The following is a 19,296-nucleotide window of genomic DNA, read 5'->3' as shown; positions in this document are numbered from 1 at the left end:
ACTGACCCTGCTTAGTTCACATGTCTGCCTATGAGCCCATCACTACACTGGGAGAGACTGGCTTGCCTGGCTACCTGGCAACCCCTGTGGGGTGGGAGATGAGTACAGTGGGGATCAGTCCCACGAGCCCCACAGAAAGGCAGAAAACTTCCCTCAAGGAGAAAGACGGCTTATTGCCAAAAAGGGAAGATGAGGTGGGGCTGATCTCAATCTACCATAGTCTCTTTCAGGGTGTCAGAAAGACCTCCCTAAAGATGGTTAAGATTTTGGGGCTAGGGCGATGGATCAAGAGTTAAAGCACTTGCCTGAGAGGTCTGAGGTTCAGAAACTCAGAACCCAGGAAATGCCAGGTACACATGGTGAGCAGCCTACAGTTCCAACCCTGGAAGATGGGGACAAGGGCTCCCCAGAGCAAGCTGGTCAGTGAGACTAGCCAGATAGGCTGGACTGGGAGACAATACCTCAATAAAGAAGATGGGAAGCAATGGAGAAAGCCTATCAACGTCAACTTCAGGCCTGTGTGTACACACACGTAACACATGCATGCAACACACACAGAGATATGTTTTTAAAAGATATTTAAGATAGCTGGACATGGTGGCACACGCCTGTGATGCCAGCACTCAGGGAGGCAGAGGCAGGCAGATCTCTGAGTTCAAGGCCAGCCTGGTCTACAAAGGAAGTCCAGGACAGCCAAGGCTACACAGAGAAACCCTGTTTTGAAAAACAAAAACAAAGCAAACAAATAAACAAAAAGCTCTCAGCTGGGCATGGTGGCACATGCCTGTAATCCCAGGACTCAGGGAAGCAGAAGCAGGCTGATCTCTGTGAGTTCGAGGCCAGCCTGGTCTACAAAGTGAGCCCAGGACAGTCAAGGCTACACGGAAAAAAACCTATCTCTTTTTTTTCTTTTTTTGTTTGTTTGTTTGTTTGTTTGTTTGTTTTTGGAGACAGGGTTTCTCTGTGTAGCCTTGGCTGTCCTGGATTTGCTTTGTAGACCAGGCTGGCCTCGAACTCACAGCGATCCGCCTGCCTCTGCCTCCCGAGTGCTGGGATTAGAGGCGTGTGCCACCACGCCCGGCCCCCTATCTCAAAAAAGAAAACAAAACAAACAAAAGATATTTAAGATACAATATAAACGATAAGTAGATGTCTGGTGGTGGTGATCCATGCCTTTAATCCCAGCACTTGGGAAGCAGAGGCAGGAGGATCTCTGTGAGTTTGAGGCCATCCTGGTCTACAGAAAGAGAAAGAGTTCTAGGACAGCTAGGGTTACACAGAAAAGCCCTGTGTCCAAAAAAACCAAACAAACAAAACAGAAAAAAAAATGAGTAGAAATAGGCAGTACTGAAAAAGACTGCCATGGTCCCTCCGCGCAGGTCAAGGACAGCCCCACAGGTGATATACACCATCGTATATACCATCACCTCTGAACCGCTGAGCTATGTTGCTGCTGCTCTGGGACCCAGAAGTCCCAGGGTAGCTCCCCTTCTGGTCCGGAGACCTGGGTTACAGAAACCGTCCTGCCCCAGGTTTTGCCCTGCAAAGGTTCAGCCCTGAGAGTAGTTCCTGTCCTGGGAGCAGCTGCCTGGTTCTTGAAGGCTCCCGGCTGTTGAGCATTACAAGCAGGATGAATAGCATTTCTTGCCTTGTGTTCCGTCCTTGGTCTCATATAAAAAAATTCCAAGCAGATATTTTTAATGGCCTTCGCTTTCATCTAGGTAAAGCTGAGCCACAAGCCGATAAGATCGGTTCGGACTCGTTGCTTGCATCTCGGAACACTCTGCACAGATTTGCTCTTTTCTTCTTTGTTTTGGGTGGGTTTTTTTTGTTATTTTTATTTTTAATGGCCAATGGGAAGAAGGGGAGGTTGCGAGACTAGCCTGATATAGATACATAGTTTTATGAGACTGGAAGAGGATGTTAAAAAATATTCAGCTACTCATCTCAAAGAGTAAAAATAATAATAATAAAAATAAAATAAAATAAATAGAAAACCCCCCAAAGAACTGGCTAGGCATTGCACACAGATGTTTCTGTCTCCAGAAAAGCTAGTTCCTGAGGACTCATTTGAAAACAGTGAAAGTTCACAGACAGGGCTGGACCTGGGAACTGCAATAACGTTGTCAGGACACACTCTCACTTTTCAGTCTGGGTGACCAGCTGTCCTGGTCTGAGGACATTGGAATCAATTCCTAGGCTGTGAGCTTTGAGTTTCAAAATCAGTAGGATCCCAGGTAAATTGGGCCGAATGGATAAGCCTGGTCTCTATCTCCAACAGTGCTCTTTTCTAGGCTAGCCTCAGCTTCCGGGGCAGCCCTCTAGCCGAACCTTCCCTGCAATTCAAGCACTTGAGCATTTCCTAGACTCGGCCAACAGGGCACTCACAGTTGGTTCTGATTGGCTAGATCTGGGCCACATGCTATGAATACGTCAGTAGACCAAGCCAATCAGTGGTGAGGTTGTAGGCAACGTCTCTAATTACAGCAGTCCTTCTGATTCCAACCTGGGATGTGCCTCACAGGTTCATGTTCTGAGTACTTAGTCCCCAGGTTGTGGCACTGTGTTCTAAGACTCTCTGCAGCCTTGAGGAAGTGGGTTTAAGCTAGCAAAATCTGGTCAGTAAGTGCAAGCCTTTGATGTTTACAACCTGGGCCCTGGTTTCCAGCCTTCTCCTTCTCTGCTTCCTGCTCTGAGAAAACATGAACAGCTACTGCCTCCGTGATGGACTGCAATCCCTCTGAAACTGTGAGCCAGACAATCTTTTCTCCCTCAGGCTGTTTCTGCCAGTTACTTCGACCATGGTAGCCATTTCATCACTGTCATTTGAGTCATGTGTGACTCTGGGATGATATTATAATAACTTTGACATAGATCTAACTGCGTATGTGTAGCCATATATCAAAATTCTACTCCCCGCCCAGTAAGAAATTGTTCTAGAACATAGATATCAGATCCAAAGGACACAGCTTGACAAAGGAACTGTGGGAAGATTCCAAATGGGGAAAATATTGCCGGGGGAAGGGGGTTAAGAGGGGGAGGAAAACGATGTCAGAGTAGCCAGAAATAACAGGTCTCTGCTTCGTCACTCCACGTAGTCCCGCCCCGCTAGCTGTGCGTGTTACCCCGCAGGAAATTGTACAGGATGCTTGGGAAATGTACAGAGCCGCTGCTTTCAGTGCGGTCCCCTTAGGAAAGGCAGACAATATGATCCAGAACCGAGGAGTCAGATTGCCTCTTCATTCCTTGGTACCAAGTGCCAAGTACCTACATTTGCCTTTCAGACCCAGTGCTAGCCTTTTCGGCTTCCAGTGTGGCCCGGGAGGATGACGCTGATAACGGGCGTGAGTGGGCTTGTTGGACCTCCAGCTCCCGGGTGGGTTTTACCAATGGAGGCACCAGCAGACGTTAAAAAGGAGGAGGAGGATAGTGAGGTTTCTTGACTCCCTTCTCCCAAGGCACTGGAACCTGGCAGCATCCTTCTGGCACCGACCACGGCTCCTATCTAGAGAGCATTCCCTCTCAAAAGATCCCTGACCTGCTCCCTCCACTTACCCTTTAGCCCAGACTGGAAGGTTTCACAGCCCTCCTTCTCTCTCCTTTACCCTGTCGTTATTTTATCAGCATCCTGCCACTACGCCGTGCTCGGCTGCCCACCTGAAGGTGCCATCTGTTTCAGGCATCCTGGTCAGCATCCCAGCTAGGAGACACAAGACTAAAAACAAACAAAACTCTGCTTCTAAGAACCAGGAAGGGAAGGGGACAACTACGCTTCTCAAGGCAGAGGTGTGTCCTTCACCCAAGGGGGTGAGCTCGCTTCATTCACCAGTGGACTTGCGTCACCCACAACTGCCACTGAGCATTGTGTAGTGTATGTGCTCAGTAAATGTGACTTCATGGACCACCAGTCTATCACTGGTCCCTCTTTTTGGTTTAAATAAATAAGTAAAACAGGAGTCAATCTCCTAATAATATACCAACCCCAGAAGCTAACAGATTTCTTTCCTTTAGGGCTCCTGATACAATGTAGCACGGTTTACGCTTAAAATAGAGAGTACCACCCACAAGGCTGGGTATACACTGCTTGCAACATGTCTCTGATGTTTTGAAGCCAAGCACAGTTGAAGAGGCCTTGACCTCCAAGGGCTTCCTGCCCCTATCCTCAGCAAATATGTAAAATGACAGTAGGAAGCCTCTGCAATGGGCCCACTAACTTGCCTTCTCGTTCAGTGGACCAGTATGTACATCAGTGCAGCCTCTGCCTCAGCCAAACTGCATTCAGTGCCTCTTCCAAGAAAACAGAGGGTAGGGCTCACCTTTCCACGGAGCCCCTCCATGATTTCTGTGACGGCTGTTCTTGATTGTGAACTTGACTACACCTGGACTTAACTAAAACCCAAATGGCTGGACACACCTGTGAGGGATCTTTTCTTAATTAAATCATTTGAAGTGGGAAGATCTACGTTTAATTTGGATCCTTGAGGTGGGGAGACACACCTTTACTCTGGCCCACTCCTCTGCCGGCAGTCCACATAAAGGGTATGGGAGAAGAAAGCTTGCTCTCTCTGTGCCTGCTTGCTCCAGCTAGCAGGCCCATTCCTTCAGTGGCTACTTCTTTGGGATTCTGGCATATACTGACGATGGGCTGAGACATCCAGCCTTGTGGACTGAACACCTACTGGATTCTTGGGCCTTCCATTGGTAGACAGCCATTGTTAGACTAGCTGGACCACAGCCTGAAAGTCATTCTAATAAGTTTCTTTGATAGAAAGATTCATAGGTAGGTAGGTAGGTAGGTAGGTAGGTAGGAAGGAAGGAAAGTAGGTAAGCAGAAAGCAAGACAGGTGGATGATAGCTACAGAGGCAGGTTGGTAGATAGATATTCATTCTATTCACTCTGTCCCTCTATTGAACCCTGACTCATATAGTTTCCCAATACCACAATAAACTCCGCCTCCTCTGCCCTCCTCTGCTATTTGCATATGTTATACTTTGGTGCTGCAGGTCTACCTCTGTAAGACCTGATCACACTCTCTAGCATTTCTGAAGCATCTGCCATGTGCCTTCTGCTTCATCAGCATCTCAGTTCCTTCTCACTCTGTGAAGTAGACCTCTACATCCAAAACTAACTACAGATGTACTAACTGCAATGCACTAAGTAGGCTTGTTGGGGGGAGCAGTTTTATTTCTGCTCTGATGGTGTTGTTTAGGAGTTTGTTTCAGTTTTGGGTTATTAAGCTTGGTTTCCTTTGTTTTCCCCCCTTGATCTTACAGCTCTGGTGCCCCAGCACAAACGCGTAGCAAGTAATCAGCTAGTATTTGTGAGACAAATGAATAAAGGTTAATGTTACGTTTACACACGAGAACCCTCAAAAGCAGAGTTGGTTGAGATTGCACATAATCACACTGCAAATTAGTGGCGGCTCGAATTCACACAGACATTTGTTCACACAGAGCCCTGAGTGTGCTTGGTAAGGGCCATATCTCACACATCTGCCACTCATGGCAGAGACTTTGTGTGGCCCCAGTAAAAGCTTAGAGATGTAGATGAATGCTTGGTTTCCACATAACCCCAAGGATCACAATACAATGCCAGTCAGTGAACAATGAACTGGGAACAATGAAGAAACAGCTGCCCTCTCACACATTGGCAGAAACCAATCTGTTCATTTATGACATAAACTTTTTTTTTAAATCTTTTTTTTTTATAACTGACCTGGGAGTAAAGTACATTTGACTAAGTTTCTGAGCTGAATTGGACCGTTGAAGCAATCTTTTTTTATTTTATGTCACTCTTTGTGTGAATTCCTCTTGGAGATCTGCACGTAAATCAGATACTTGTAGAGTAAATTGATTTAAATGTCATAAGGTCTCTTGCTCTTTTAACATATACTACCACACATCCTGTGGGGAATGGAATCTGCTCTATTTAGTTAAAAACCACCTGCCACATTGAACATAACTTTACAATAAGGCAAAAGCAATATTGTCCTTGATTTCCCAAACTAGCTCTGTATAGCATGGCCTTCCCTCACCAGCTAGGTGAGGTAGCAGTTTCCAGTCAGCTATCCAACACAAGAAATAATATGAGGTGCTTGTCACTTGATCTGTATTCCATGGCATGCTCAACCACAGGCTAATATCGCTATGATAAGGTTGTTTAAGTAGGGTAAGCTGAGCTATGACATTAGGAAGACTAGGTAGTTTACATGTAGTTTGGCTTAATGAAATTTTCAACTGGTGATTTCATCAGAACATAACTTTACAGGAACATCTGCAAAGTAAGTCAAACAAGACAAGACTCCTCAGAAGCCAACCATGGAACCAAGATCGACAACCATACCTTCTGTTGTCCCCACTCACTCCACCGCCACCAAATCCTCAGCACATCAGAAGGTTTTGACCTCGTAGAACAAGCCCAGTTCTAAGACCAATGATTTTCTAGTTATTCTCTGAGTTATTATGGCTCCCATAGAGCAATATAACCATGGATGGGAGTGATGGCGGTGGGTGCTCCATATTTGGGATAGGTTTTTATCATCATTAGTGAGTAGCAGTAACCTAGCTCTCCTTGATGGTGAAGGTCGATCACTATAGTCAATACATTAACCTCTTGGTGCCGTGGGATGAGGTGCTCAAAATGACCAGGCGACAGTTCCAGCTTCAGGCTTATAGAAACTAGGACCTGAAGTTGTGATGACGGGAGCTCAAGATGCTCCAGGTAGGGGGTTGGGTGGAATGGGCTGACAGTGAGGAGCTACTACACCGATTGCCAAGCCCATGTTCTGTGTATGAAGAAAACACTGTGTTTAATTATACCCTATAGGACAGTAACCAAACAGTTAAGGTATTTCTCAGATGCGATCTAGGAAGTTCTTAGAGGATGAGTTTCATGGGAAACTCAGTTTTCCTGGTTCTTTTAGAGGTAATACTATGAGGAAAACTAAGACAAGCAGAGCTCAATAGCAGCTACACCATCCATCCCAATTCACATTTACGTAGAAGAAATTTATTCTTAGCGCTCCTAACTCTCTGCATTTTTCCTTTTTTTTTTAAAGACAACCCTTGCTGTCTTTTGTTTATTTATTTGTTTCCTTGTTTCCTTACTTACTGAGCATCAGGTAGCCGCCTACAACAGATACATCCGCAATACAACCCTTAGGCCTAAGTCTCAGGAAACACCATGGAGGATGGGGTGGAAGGAGCCAGAGAAGCAGGCTGTCTGCTTTAAGATTGTTTCTTCTATATGTGAAAGTAAAGCTGCAGCAATCAAGTCTCAAAAATATGGCTGCCTAAGCAAGACATGAACAATGATGATAAGAGTTCGCATGCCAACGTGGATGGGAAAATCCTGCAAGGTCCCACCCCTAGATGAAGAGCCGCAGGCAAATAATATTGCTATGAAATGAGAATTATTCTTCCCCACGGATGAGCCCCTTCATGTGCATATGAACAACACTCTGATTCTAAATGGACTCTGCAAGTTTTATTTATATTACTTACATATATATTTATAAAATATAATATATTATTAATTCACATATATTTATAACAGTAATAATTAAAGAAAGAGAGGCCATGAATTTCAGCTAGAAGGGGATGCAGGAATTGGAGGGAGGGAGTGATGGTGTAAATACATTACACATACATGAATATTGAGGCTTTTTTTTTTGAGGCAGCATTTCTCTACATAGCCCTAGCTGTCTTGGAACTCATTGTGTAGACCAGGCTGGCCTCAAATTCACTAAGATCCATCTGCCTTTGCCTCCTGAGTGCTGGGATTAAAAGTGTAAACCACCACACCTAGCTATATATACAAATTGAAAGAAAGGAGGGAGGGAGGGGGAAAAAAGAGAGGACCCCTCTGTGTGATCGTCCACATTGAGCCCCCGCCTCCCTGAGCAGGTCTGGGCAGTTCTGCTCAGAGGAAATTCTCCAACAAACACGTGCAAGCTTCCCAGGCTACAAGAAAACAGCTTGTCCTGTTCCAGGTCCTAAAGCCTGTAAGAGTGGGTCTCACTCAGAGCAGTGAAATTCTAGTCCTCCACACTACACCCAACATACATTTTTTTTCCCCTTCCACCTAAATAAACCAGAATCTTGAAGTCTGTTTATATTAGCTGCTTTTCAAAAACGCGTGGCCATCCTAGCCCCTTTCTGTTGCTGTGATAAAATATCAACTTGAGAAGGAAAGGGTTTATTTGACCTAGATGTCTTAATCACGGCCCGTCATGAAGGGCAATCGGGAAGAACCAGGAGCAGAAGCTGAAGCCGAGCCTGCAGAGGAGCCGCTTGCCGCCTTGCTCCTCACGGCTCACGCAGCCTGCTTTCCTACACAGCCCATGGCCACCAGCTTGGGGATGACACTACCTAGAGTGGGCTCCCACATCAATCGTCAGTCAAGAGCATACCCCCTTAACGGTGCCCACAGGGCAGTCTGATGGAGGCGGTTCCTCGGTTGAAGTTCCGGCCTCCCAGGTGATTCCAGTTTGTGACATTGTTGACAAGAACAGACCAGCACTTTTGCAAAAGCATCATGTTTGCGGGTATATTGTATCATGGTGGGGACAGTGTGGCGGGGAGACTGGCTTTAGATGGGACAGCAGGAACCTGAGATAGTTGGTCACAGCCAGGAAGCACAAAGAGAGAGAGAGAGAGAGAGAGAGAGAGAGAGAGAGAGAGAGAGAGAGAGAGATGACTGTTGGTGATCAGCTCACCTCCCCCTTTCTATTCAATCCAGGACTACTCAACCCCATGAACTAGTGCCACCCACATTTGGGCTGAGTCTTCATTTGGTTAAGCGTCTCAGGAAATACCTCACAGATATACCGGCCTGTGTGTCTCCTTGGCGATTCTACATCTCACATGATGCTGTCATGCCCTTCGTGGTGCTTCTTCCCTGATCTCATCCCTTCCGCCTCACCAATCCCTGCATCTCTCCATGCTTGCCTCCCAGCTAGCCTCCATAGCTGCTGTGCTGCTCTGGTGCTCATCACTTCTCTCCCTCTCCCATATGCTGCTTCTATCCAGCCCCCACGAGCGATCTTCCAATCGCCTACCCACTGCTGACTCCTACCCTTTGCTGTCCCTGGGCTTTACTGCTTCACATTAACCCCTGCCTTTCTGCCATGGCCCACAGAGCCCTCTGTACTGTCCCACTGACTGAATCCCCAACTGCCAGCTACACTCATTCCCTGCCTCACACTCTCTCCTTGACCAGGGTCCATGTGTTGCTGTCCTCGGTACCTCTACCTGGAATACCCACCCCATTCCCCGTCTCACCTCCGATTGCTTGGCGGTTCCATCTCTGTCCTGCAGACCTAACCCAGGATGAAATACTGTACATCTCATCTGACTGCTCCAGGCTGGGTTAGTTGGTTTGTCATCACTGTGACAAACAACTCAAGGGAAGGGATCTTTTGTTGGGATCATGGTTTTGAAAGAACTTCGGCCCATCGTGGTGCGGGGAGTTCAAGGCAGTGAGAGCATGTGGCAGAATCTCCTTGTATGCCAGTAGACCAAGAAGCAGAGAGTCCAGGTCAGAAATCAAGGGGTGGGTATAATCCTCAAAGGCCCACCCCTACTGTCCTACTTCCACCAGCCATTTTGTGTCTCCCAAGGCCCCACAAGGTGGGGACCAAGTGCTCAGAACATGAGTCTATGGGGGAGGAGGAGCATGAGGCAAACCAAGGCACATCCTCCCGGGTATCTAACAGCATCTGTACCTACCACTGTCACCGCTCGTATCATCCCACCTTAGACACACGCCCTTGCATAGTGCTCTCTCCTTGCAGCCTCGAAACTCCTCTGTGCTTGTGTTTCCTAAGAAGCTTCAGAACATTGCCAAGAACACAGCACAGCACAAGGGTGGATGACCGGAACTCTATAGTAGGTTTTACTACCTGTTAAAAAGGTACACTCCTTCTGCTTGGCGACAGAGGCTGGGGGGGGGGGGGGGGCGGGGCTACAGGATACAAATTATGCCCCAGCTCATCAATACATATACAGTCAGAAGACAAAAAGCAAAGGGCTTTTATAGAACGCCAGTTTTAGCAAAGCAGATGTTTGAAAGACTAAATTGTTTCTTAAATTACTATGGACAGCAAAGGCTGGTTAAAAATAATATGTCCCTTAAGGGACCTGATCTCTCAGGCTGTAGTCAGGATGAAGAGGAAGATGAATGTTCCGTACTCCTCCGTAAAGTATTGTCTTCTTTCTTAAGCAAGTGTACTGTTGTTTAGAAGAAACCTCGGGCTTATTTTGTTCTTCTGTTTACTGAACCGTCTGGGGGAGAGCGTGAAATGGTTTGCAGTTTGCAACTGCTGAGCTCCACACCTAGGAGATGCAAGTCTAAATCCTCCAAGATCACCTAGGTGCATGCTTCCGGTGTGCAACAGGAAACCTGATGTGCCTACGGACTGAAAACTACAGCTCCAACAGCCAGCAGATATACACGGCACATCCAGGGAAACTGGGATAAAGATAATTTGTTTCTTGGTGAAAATTATAATTGTTAACAGTCAACTTCCAATGGTCTTGTCCATGGTCCATACAGTCATTTCTATAATGCACATGTATGTACAAACATGAACTAAGAACCACAAATGACTTCTCTGAGATTCCAAACATCTGACTCACACACAAGGAAACACACCTAACCTGACTCACTAAAGGCTCACTAAGGTCAACCAGTTGCCACAGGCGGTGATGACAGGAATTTGTCAAAAATAACAAGCAGGGTTGGGGATGCAGCTCAGCTGGTAGAGTGCTTGCCTGGCATTCATGAGCCCTGGGTTCAATTACTGACACCCAACTCCCGGGGCTGCTCTGAAATCTCTGGGTGCCATAGTGAGTCTGTGTTCTGCAGACCTTAGCACTTCTTGGGAGCAAAGCGTGTCTCCAGGTGCTGTCCTGGTTCTTAAGAAAACTGTAAGTCACTGTCACACCAATGGCTGGGTACCTTCATCTGTAAGGCGGGGGTAAAGACAGCTGACTAGCAAAACTGTGTAAATATGTTTGATATTAAGTAAGCCACCAGACACCGTGAGTACATAAACTTCAGCACAAGCTGCATTTGTAGCTGTGACATCCCAGAACTACAACTTCCTGTCCAATAATTCCAAATACCATTCAGGGGATTATCAAGTCTCAATTTAATCAGTGCCGGGCACTAATTTTGTATTAAAAGCCATGCATTCACAGCAAATTGAATATCCAAAGCAAACTCTATTTGAATACCCAGTGTTTAGTGGGACATGATGGTGCACACATGTAACCCCAACTCTTGGGAGGCAGAGGCCAGAGGATCACTAGTTTTCAAAGCCAATTAGCTACACCGAGATTTCTAGTCTGGACTATGTGAAACCCTGTCCCAAAAATAAATAAATAATAAAAGAGAGGTTTTAAAGATTTGTCTGACTTTTAGGTAAGTGCATATGTGTGGGTATGTGCACATGAGGGCAGGGGACCTCAGGAGCCAGAGGTATCAGATGCCTCTGCAGCTGGAGTTACATACAGTTGTGAGACACTCAGGATGGGTGTTGGGAACCAAACTTGTGTCCACTACAAGAGCAGTGTCTCAGTCAATGTGTTATTGCTGTGAAGAGACACCACGACCATGGCAACTCTTACAAAGAAAAACATTTGATTGTGGCTGGCTTGTAGGTTCAGAAGTTTAGTCGACTTTCATCATGGCGGGAAGCATGGTAGAATGCAGGCATACATGGTGCTGGAGAAGAAGCTGAGAGTTCTACCCCTGGATCAGCCCTGGCTTGAGTTTCTGAAACCTCAGAGCCTACCCCTTGTGACATACTTCCTCCCACAAGCCTGCACTTCCTCCTCTTTCTAATCCTTTTAAATAACCCCACTGTCATTCAAACCACCATAAGCAGTAATGCACTCCTAGCCAGCCACTGAGCCATTCTCCACCCCCATAAAGCCTAGTTTTAAAGGACAGAGAACAATAAATTACTGATAGATGTTTGTCCCTTTCATCAGTGTGAATGTTTCAGTTTTATCTACTTCCTTAGATTATATAAAAGTTAGCCTTGCCTTTGGCAGTGCAGCTGTTGCTTAGTCATTTTTTTCTTTCTTTTCTTTTCTTTTTTTTTTTTTTTGTTCCTGTAAGTAATCCTTCAGCCATATTCCTGTGAGTAACCCCAATGGAATTAATTGGTTTGCAAAAGAAAAAAAGAGAGAGAGAGAGAGAGTCAGGCTTGTCTCTAAATCTTTCTGGCTAACTACAAAAGAACAAAAATAGGGCCAGCAAGATGGCTCAGCTGGTAAAGGTGCTTTCCACCAAGCCTGATGACTTGAGTTTGATTCCCCATGACTCAAATTTATAGAGGAGAGAACAAATTCTCAAAAGCTGTCCTCTTGACCTCAGCACTATGAATAAATGAATAAATAAATAAATAAACATAACTTTAGCAATGTTTAAATAGTAAAAAGACTTTTCAACAACAACAATAAAAGAAATGTGCAATTGTCCTGTGAAAGAAAAGAGTTATAACAAAGACACAGTTGAGTCTTTGTCATAAACAGGGCCAGGCCCACACTTGAGGAATGCCAAGAGATCCTCATTAAAGTAATGAGGATATTTTCAGTGACATATGTCTGACTGAGTTGAGTTTAGTTGGCGGAGCTTACAGCCGCCAAAGCCTCCAAAATAACTCATGGCTGGCCAGCCCTGCGAAAACACACTCCGAAGAAGTATTTCACACTGCTTTAAGGATGCTCCACCCAAGACCGTTGGGCTGTAAGGCCATATGTAAATTGTTGTGACATTAAACATACATTCCTGTGACACCGCCAACAGGTCAAGCTTATTACCCTGAGCTCATCTCTGTAAAAGCCACTAACTTGAACAGATCCGGTGGTTTCTTGTCCCTACCCCGCCCAACCAGCAAGTTATTTTTATCTTACAACATGGGCCGATAAGTATTTTTCGTATTGGAAAAAAAAATATGTATCTGCTTCCAGAAACAGAGACTATGAAAACAAAACAAAACAAACATCACTGCGATTCAGTGAGAAGTCACTCCACTGGAGCTTTGAAAAAACAGTAGTCTGTACCTGTTCATTCTACGTCACAGGTTTGCAAGGACTGCGTTGGCAAAGTATTCATTCAGCACGGTCCTCAACACAGCCAGCATCGGCCATCAGCAGGACAGCACATTCACATGGGTTTTTCTAAGAAGCCACCTTTAACACTTTCTCTCTCTTCACCAATTCATACGACACCTCTGTTAGAAATGGCAGCTATGGGGTCAAGGATAGGACACTATTACAGTAGCCCTGATAAAAATGACCACAGGTGGAAGCCATGGGAGGAGCAGGTCAGGCCAACATTTGTTGACTTGTTAATTGGCTGACAGCCATACTTCATGCATCAAGGCAGGCACTATGGTAATATGATGCCAAGTCCCAGCGGGGCTGTTCCCAGGGCGAGAGTCTTCTGCCTCTGTATCTTCAGCCTAACACTGTAGCATCCATAGCTCGGTAATTCTCAGCCGTGCAGCTAGAAGACAGGATGCCAGCCACATTCTCTGCACAGTCAAACCAGCATCAAATGTGAAGGTAGCCAAGATGCAACCAGACACAACCCAACAAGCTCTCCATCTTCAAGGACCCAGCATTGCTACTCTTCCTGGCTGAAACCTGCCTTCAATAAAGTGGCCATTTAGACTTTGGACAGTAGAGAACATCTAAAACAGTCAATGATACTTACAAAGTACTCTGAGCTCAAGTATGATAGTCACATTTCTTTTTTAAGAAGGGGTGAGAGAGATAGTTCTGAGGTTAAGAGCACAGACCGCTCTGCAAGAAGACCTGAGTTAAGTTCCCAGCACCCACATCACAACTTCCTGTAACTCTAGCTCCAAGGGATCTCACACCGTCTTCCGGCATCTTCCAGTACACATACATGGCATACAATCACACACACACTCACACACTCACACACACACACACACACACACACACACACACACACACACGGGGGGGGGGGAGGGAGAGGGAGGGGCCACGCTCACGTTCATAATTTTAAAAAGTTTGTTTTAGGCTTTGCAGACACTGCTGTCCCCCGTCACCACTTGCTGTAGCCATGGTCAAGCCTACTGTGTTCTCCAATATCGAGTCGATGGCAAACCCTTGAGTCTCCTTCAAGCTGTTTGCCGACAAAGTTCCAAAGACAGCAGAAAACTTTCATGCACTGAGCACTGGAGAGAAAAGATTTGGATGTAAAGTTTCCTCCTTTCACAGAATTATTCCAGCATTTATGTGCCAGGGTGGTCACTTAACATGCTATAATGGCACTAGTGGCAGGTCCATTTATGCGGAGAATTTTGAGGATGAGAGTTTCATCCTGAAGCACACAGACGCTGGCATCTTGTCCATGGCAAATGCTGGACCAAACACAAATGGTTCCCAGTTTTTTATCTGCACTGCAGAGACTGAGTGGCTGGATGGCAAGCGTGTGGTCTCTGGGAAGGTAAAGGAAGGCATGAGCATCGTGCAAGCCATGGAGTACTTTGAGTCCAGGGATGGCAAGCTCAGCAGGAAGATCATCACTTCCCACTATGGACATCTCTAATTCTTTTGACTTGCGGGCATGATTCCCACCAGACCATTCCTTCTGTAGGTCAGGAGAGCGCCCCCACCCCATCTGCTCCCAGTACCCTGTAATCTCTGCTCTCACTGAAGTTCTCTGGCTTCCATATTGTCCTCACTCCCCTCCAAGTCTACCTGGATTGCAGAGTTAAGTAAATACACACACAAAAAAAATTGTTTTGTTTTAAAGGAGAAAGCTGAAGGACTCAAGACAAACACTGAGGCTTCTGAAGACTAGTTCTTAGCCAGAAGGGAAAGAAGAAAGGAATGAGGGAGGAAAAGACAGAGGAAGGAAGGGAGAGAGGGAGGGGGAAAGCTGTGGTTGTTTTACTTTTGTTTGATTTTCAGAGTTGGAAACAAAAATAAAAACAAAAAAACACTTGCATCAATTTCAGCCACTTGATTCTTGCTGACAGCCAGCTATTGATATGACAATATTGTGGAACAAGCAAAGCTGAGCAGCATTCTACAAGAAACATTCATTTCTTGCTAACAGGGATACCTGCTTCATGTGTCACATCCCAGGACATATAGTGCCACTCAGGCAGTTCAAAGAGCAGAGACTAGCCAGGGTATGGAAGGGTAGAAATAGGAAAGCTCAAGCCCATAGGCAAATAACCTCTGCCCTCATCACATGCCCCAGTATTCCATTGGCCCAGGCAAGTCACATGACCAATAACTTACATGGTACCTATCGCTCATCCAGATGTGGCCACATCCTGCATGCCTTTGGTTCTGGAAACCTGACTGGAACAATAAGAGAATGAAGAAAGGACACACAGGCACAGAAAATCTGGGATTGGATGGGCCGGACCATGGACTCTGGTGGAGATGTATCAACAACAGAAGCCGGCCAGAAACTCTGCCTTCATTGTATCCAGCTGAATCAAGGAGGGCTGTATACACCTTAGAGGCAGGTTTACCTCTTCTCCGTGGACGGTCTCTGTAGAGAAGCAGTCTCAGGCTGCAGTCTTCACAGAGGACGGAGCTGGGATTGATAGTTTTTATACACACTGGTCAATCATTCATAAACAATCACACTTGGGCCATGGAACGTTTTTTTCCTGGAGAGATACTACACACATGCCTACTTACCCTAGACATGGAATCCACGACAGACCAAAGTGCAGATATCACCAGAGTCCAGCTTGGTAAACAATGACTGTTAACTGGGGGTTACTCACAGGAATATGGGTGAGGGGTAACCCACAGGAACAGAAATGACTCAGAGACAGCTGCATCACCAAGGCCCAGCCCAGCATGGGTGACAGCCAGAGCACACTGCTACACAGCTTGCAGGCCACTCAACAGGTTGGAGAGTGCCCTTTCCAAGTGACTCTGGTCTAAACCTCTTGCTGGATGGCAGGTGGTTTGTGCTGCTTCCAGGTGGCTGGGCTGACTCTCAGCAGTCTTTATTGCTTACTCTGGAAGGGAGGGGCCTAATGAGTCTGGTCAGTTTCAGGGACTTCCTGAAGCTATTTTTGAGTTGCTTACCTCCCTGCTTTAAAAGCTTCCTTGCAGGATGGAATGTTTCAGTCTGCAGGAAACTGTAACAACACAGAGGAAGACTTGGCCAATTCTCTGACCCAAACCTGGAGAAGACTTTGCCGATCCATGGGTCTAATGCCCTGGGGCCCTTGACTTATCTGTAAAAGTGTCAACAATGCATACTCACTCAGGATTTTGCCTGCTCTTTAAGCATTTACCCAAGGCTTCCTCTGCTCTCATGCAAGTTGCCAAGTCAAAAGTGTGGACACACAACTACAAAGAGAAAAAAATGGTTCTAACAACCCGGGTTACTACACTTTCTAAAGAATCTGAAAGGTCACTCAAAGAAAGAATAAGCAGGCTACCAAGATGAGACTTGATAACCTATAACCATATAGTGGGGGAGGAGGTCCCCCTCGGTCATAGACTTAGGGGAGGGGAATAGGGTTAAAGCAGGAGAGAGGGAGGGATGGGAGGATACAAGTGATGGGCTAACAATTTAGTTGTAATCTGAATAAATTAATTTTTTTAAAAATCTGAGAGGCAGGCATTGCCTGCACCACTGTCTTGAGTACCTGGAGCATCTTATTGTTCACCCAACAAAGTGCAAGCTGCTTTAGCAGAATTAGATTAAAATCTTCTGCCTTAGCCGGGCGTGGTGGTGCACACCTTTAAGCCCAGCACTTGGGAGGTAGAGGCAGGTGGATCTCTGTGAGTTTGAGGCCGGCCTGGTCTACAAAGTGAATCCAGGACAGCCAAGGCTACACAGAGAAACCCTGTCTCAAAAACCAAAAACAAACAAACAATCCTCTGCCTTCTGGGCCTCTGTGGTTTCTCCCGGGAAGTAGCCCCCTACATCTGTAATAATCACATCCCTTAATCGTGTTTCCTTGCAGATATCAGCTCTCCCCCCCAACAAAGCCCAGACCCAATGTTGCATGGTTGGTGTTTTAACATTTGTTTGGTATCTTTTGCGGGGGTTTTTACAAGCCATTTTTTCCTATTGCTGCACTATTAAATTATTTATGGTGGGAAGCCAAAATCAGGAAAGCCTGGCTACTTGAAGACCAACTTTATTAAAAACATCTCCTTCCCCCTTGCAACACAGAGCCTGCAAGGTTCACTCACTTCTCCTGCTTAGACAGCCTCGGCGCACAGTGGAAGAAACACTGCCTGCCGGTGGCTACAGAGGCAAGGGTGGGAACGCTAATTCTCTAGCATGGGGTTTCTACTTCTCTGCTACAGCCCAGCGCCATGCAGGCACCAGGTGAATGTGACTTTCCAGGTCTAGCTAGTGATGGTGGGAGGCCAGAAGCCACCCTAATGCATTAGTCACTTGTTTACACAAGAATTGGCTACGGAGAGGCTGGTAAGATGATTTGGTAGGGAGATGTTGTAAGATCCCAAAAGTTAACCTGCAAGCCCTACCTGCCCAAGGACAAGGACCAAGTAACTTCTTGGAATGCTGGGAGTTGTAGTCCTTAGAAAATAACACAGCCCCATGGGAAAACACAGTGGCTGTATGCGTTTGTCCTTAAAAGCCTCTGTAACACATGTCTCAGGGCCATTCTGCTGGGAACTCCAAAGAGTGGTCTTGACCAAACTCCATCCTGGTCAGTATATAATTAAAGCTTGCTTCAGATTTGGCTCAAAATGATGGAATTGGTTTGGGGGGGGGGTTGTTGGTTTGTGTTTTTTTCCTCTTGGGAACCTCAGGATGAACAATGTCTCGGTGAGTATAATGCTTGATAAGCAATCATGAGGACCTGAGCTCAGATCTCCAGCACCCACATAAAAAACCAACCAACCAGAAACCACAGTGCACCTGTGCCTTTATCCTAGTGCTGGGCCTGCCAGTCTAGCCAACGGATGAGCTCCAGGTTCAGTGAGGCTGTCTCAAAGATAAATAAGGCTCCAAGTGACAGAGGAAGACACCTGACTTTGACCTTTGCCCTCCACAAGCATAGAAGATGCACACACACACTCAGAGGGGAGAGACAGACAGGATGGTTATGCATGGCCAAGTCTGGGCCTGGTGGCAAGGCGCTGCGCTGAGCGGGTAATTTATATTCCTCAGAATGGGAAAGAGTGCTCTGAGCTGAGAGCAAAGTAGTCAAAAGACCCTGGGTAGTCACGGACTTAACCCTCTCTCTGAGCACCCTGTCAGTCTTTCACCTGAAAGCCACAACACCCAAACGGACCACCGCCTCGTGTTAGACAAGTTACGTTCATAACAGGCTCTCCTCTCTTCCTGGCGTGGGCATGAAAGCCCGGAGGCCTTTCTAGCTAGAAGCCAGAGAACAGAGGGAACTGAACTGAAGCAAGGGCAGAAAGAAAGGTTCCCATGATTCCACAGGATAAAAGCCTAGTCCTGGGGCACTAGAGCAGGTACAGTGAGCACAGCCAGAGACTCCTTCCTAATTCCACGGCACAGAAGGCATTTTTCTGGGCCACGCGCCGACGACGGCGCTGCTTGTTCAGGGTCCCTAGAGTGGGACCCAGGACTGTCTCAGCTCTTCACTTCCACGCCTTGGGGTTCAGACGCCGCCGCAGTGCCTTCTCCTCTTTCTTTGCCAAATGAGTCGAGCTTGACAGCACACGTCTCAATGACAGCTTTAAGGCGGAAGGGGTGGGGGCTGTCTCTCCCCACCCCTGCCGCACGGGGTCCCCCTCCTCCATTTAGCACACCCTGGCGCCTGGAGTTGGTACTGGCAGTGAGAGAGGTCCAGACACTGAGCCCCTGCTTTGCCCCAGACACTCTGGCCTCTCCTGCAGAGATCGGTCTCGACTTTCCCAGACCCCAGAGACTGATGGTTCCCAATCCTCCAAGCCGACTTCATAGCAGCACCTAGGTCGTCTGGGAGCCGCAGGGACGACGTAAACGAAGTACAAGGCCGGGATCTTGGTGGCTGCAGCTACGCCCCGGGAGGGGAGGGGGGGCGGTCGGGGGATGGGAGTGGAGGTGGAGGGAGAAGGTGCAGAGGTGCCAGGAGACCGAGGGTCAGCGGGACACGCGGCTTCAAGTTTCCACGGGCTCAAGGTTGTGCAACTGAGAGCCGCGGGCGCCTCGGAAAACAAGGCGAGCCCATAAACAAAGCCACGTGGCCTCGAGGCCGGGGGAAGGGGGGCCGGGCTAAGAGCAGGCGGCTCTTCCGGCAACAAAGAGACAAGACGGGGCAGCGGCCCGGGATAAATACA

At 47.0% G+C, this 19,296-nt stretch overlaps 1 long non-coding RNA gene across 2 annotated transcripts; it reads left to right on the top strand.

The window, feature by feature from the left end:
* The first annotated feature begins 1,074 nt into the window (after positions 1-1,074).
* On the top strand, positions 1,075-7,325 carry LOC311579518. Of its 2 annotated transcripts, XR_014773174.1 has the most exons (4): positions 1,075-2,622; positions 3,285-3,376; positions 3,625-3,786; positions 4,012-7,325. It is a non-coding gene; the product is annotated as an uncharacterized lncRNA (long non-coding RNA). The 2 variants fall into 2 exon arrangements; XR_014773175.1 differs by having other exon boundaries at positions 3,625-7,325.
* Positions 7,326-19,296: the final 11,971 nt, after the last annotated feature.

The sequence above is a fragment of the Acomys minous genome, assembly GCF_964271855.1.
Source record: "Acomys minous genome assembly, chromosome: 12".
NCBI classification, from domain to species: Eukaryota; Metazoa; Chordata; class Mammalia; order Rodentia; family Muridae; genus Acomys; species Acomys minous.
The sequence above is the reverse complement of the archived record's forward strand: the minus strand, read 5'-3'. Positions and strand labels throughout refer to the sequence as shown.